The sequence below is a fragment of the Cyprinodon variegatus genome, unplaced genomic scaffold (genome assembly GCF_000732505.1).
Source record: "Cyprinodon variegatus isolate N-32 unplaced genomic scaffold, C_variegatus-1.0 Scaffold135, whole genome shotgun sequence".
Lineage (NCBI taxonomy): Eukaryota > Metazoa > Chordata > Actinopteri > Cyprinodontiformes > Cyprinodontidae > Cyprinodon > Cyprinodon variegatus.
The window spans coordinates 1200085-1203555 of record NW_015150588.1 but is presented as its reverse complement, the minus strand read 5'-3'; positions in this window follow the sequence as shown (position 1 = coordinate 1203555).

Here is a 3471-nt window from a genome sequence, read left to right as displayed (position 1 = left end):
AAAAAATAACGGGCATATTTATTATCACAGACTAATGAAATACTATCTGTAAAATTATTTATGTAAACAAACCTCATCACTTGAGAAGGTAGGTGATGCGGACGTCGTGGAAGACATTTTGTCCCGTAACGCTCGCCGTACTGTTGGGGGGGAGAAGCGGTGGGGGGGAGATGTTCATGTTGTTGCAGTCTGCAGTCTGAGCGCTAGATGTCGCTGAAAATTACACACTGTAGCTTTAAGGCTTTATATGTGCCAACAAAAACACAGTTCTGTTTTTTAAAGCTGTTGTTTAAAACCTGTTTGCATGAATATTATCACAAAAAATTCACAATGTAAGAGCTAAAGACTGAATTTTTACATTTTTTGTGTAAATATATGCTCATGTTTAGTATGTTATTATTTATGAGTTTTAAAATGGAAAAGAAGTGAACCAAAAAACAATATGTTTCCTCGTCTCCTTCCAACTACAGTGGTCAATATTGCATTCAGATCCATGTTCATTATTTTCTATCAACAAGGAAGTTTTTACATCTTGTTTACAATGAAATACCATCATGATTTTAGAAAAAGAAAAAACGATTTTTATGGTTGTGGTTGTATGTGTTGAACCATAGCGGCCCTAATGCTCTTTCCTATCAAACACAAGGGTGCAGGATAAAAAAATATAGATACCCTAAAATTGGAGTATATACAATAAAGCATAAATTGATATTTTAAGGAAATCAACAATGAAACAATGTTATAATTACATTTGTGCCTCCTTAGAATTCAATCCGTGGTTCTGCATACATTTTTTGGCCCTGATACCGATACCTTGCTGTGCAATATTGGCCAATACCATACCAATACCATCTGTTTGAAAATTATGTGTGTGTTTATATAGGAAGAAATGCATACTACTCGGATGTAAAATAATTGCCATCATGGCTTTGTCAAGATGCTGCCTACGTTTGTGAATCGTATCGTATTTCGTATCCACCAATGATTTTCAAGGTTTTTCATCAATCACATCACCAAACATTTTGCATTCATCAACTCATCCTGCTGTGTCTTTTTTTTTTCTTTCCCACCTCTTCCTCCCAATTGTATTTAAATAAAGCTAAGAAGTTTAAACAAGACCAGAAGTAGGTGGGGGAGTGGGTGCCACAGGAGTGACTGGAATATAAAAAATGAAAATATGGTTTGAAGAAACTTAAAAAAAGAAGCTCCCGGAGAATCACCTTTCAATACCTTTCAATGGTTCAGTTATGAACCATTCCGCAGCCTTCGTTGTAGTTACATTTTCTTTTAACCATAGCAGTCCAGGTCCTGTGTATGCTTAAATGTTGCTGTTTCTCTGTCCTTTCCTTGCTTCTCATGAGTGTTTTTCCTGATTTCTTCAGGGTTTTTTTTTTGTGTGTTTCAGCACTACTGCAACATAACGGTTTGTTACGTCACGGTGCTGTATCGGCTGTTAAGCAAGTCCCAGTGCTGTATCTGGCGTTGGTCACAACGCGCTATTACCAAAGTCATCTGGAAAACATTCTTATTTGAAATGTTGGCTAAATATGACATGTTTTTTTCTCTGGCCAGAATTTTGATTGCAAATTCTCCTTCTTCAGGTTGGCAATCCAACAACGAACCCGTGGTGGATAATGAATCGAAAAAGTGAAATAACTAATTTTCTTTTCCCTTTTAGCTGATATATTAGAATATCCAACTGCCATGCACGTGGGCATTGTCACTTTAACAATAGCTCTCACGAATTTCAATGGTGAAGTCCTCTCAAAATCTAAAATAATTGTTTTTGATTGAGGGTATGTATAATAGTTCCCATTGATTTTGCTTGTAAAGCGGGGATAATGGCGCTAGGCTTACCGCAGTTATTTGCAATCTAAGGTTTTTTCTTTATTCCAAATGTTTCCCTAAATTTCAATTTAATAAAAGTATCTTTTTAGAATTATTTTGTTACTAAAACAGCCAATAGTTGCACCCCTGAATATAAACTAATGAAGTAAAACCTTTGATAGAACCTTGTAGAACTGAGCAGTTTTTCCTATTTAACAAATTAAATACAAACTATTAACCTATTTCTAATACCTCATATACTTAATTTCATCACTGTATTTGGACAGATTTTGCAATCTAATAAATAAGACAACTGGACTGAATAGCAGACGATAAAACGGTCCTGTTAAATTGAACACATTACAAATGCTCAGAAAGCTAATGTATACATTTCTGTAATGCATTCTCATTAGATTTAATGCAGTTTTAAGTGTGAACTTTAGTTTATATTGTGAGAGTTTAGAACATATTGGCTGAAGAGGGAAAAATGAGTTAAATACAGAACTAATTTTATTTTAAAAAAAAAACAATTGTAAAAGCTTTCTGTCTACTTGACCAATTTAACATTTTTTGTCTGTTGTAACTGACGTACTGCCTTGGTAGGTTTAGTCAAATCTGTTTTAAGAGATTTTATTTTGTTTCCAAATTTTTTTAGGGATCACCCTGTTCTTTGGCTGGCTATGATCAGCAGCATCTGTACAGAAAAAAACAAAAGTTAAGTTTTATCCTTTAATGCTTGGATGCGCACAAACAGTTCAAAATGCATCAGTTTAATCCTCAATAAGGAAACTAATGGTTTATGACATGACATCGTGTTGGCTAATCTAAATTGGGTTCTTGTCTTCTGAGGATCAGATACCAAGTTTTATCTTTTATAAAAGGTATGGCTCTACCTTATCTCTCTTGACTTTTGCAACCTCATGATGGAATAAGAAACGATAAAGCTACCATGTGCCATGTGTATCATTCACATTAACAGGGACAAAGCAAGAAAATAGACCAGTAACTGTGGAACACTTGAATTTCTTAAACTTTAATGATATAGAAGATAGATAGATAGATAGATAGATAGATAGATAGATAGATAGATAGATAGATAGATAGATAGATAGATAGATAGATAGATAGATATGTATACATATGGATAATCTGCTTAAACATTCAAAAGCTATTTTTCTGTGTACAGCATGTTTACTAGAGCACTGGCCAATCGTGTCATGTCAACAGTGAACACACCCTTTCTGAGGGGATATAAAAGAAATCAGCTTTCCATTCACCTCTACATATTTCTCTTTATCATCTATCACTTAAGATAAACGGCATCAAGAATGAACAATCTCTCTCTACTAATGCCACCAGGCTCTAAGATGATACAGTTCCTCTTCTTGTTTGGTCTGACCCTGGCTGCTGAACCTCCTGCAGACAAACAGGAACTGAAGTTGATGCGTGGTGGCTGTCCATTGTTCTGGTTTAGTTTCGGGGATCGCTGCTACAAGTACTTTGGCTCAAGGGTGACGTGGGGTGATGCAGAGCTCCTATGTGTGTCAGAGGAAGGCAACCTGGTGTCCATCCACAGTCAGGAGGAACAGAATTTTGTCAATTTGCTGATCAAGAACTTTGATCCTACTCAGGGACCCACCTGGA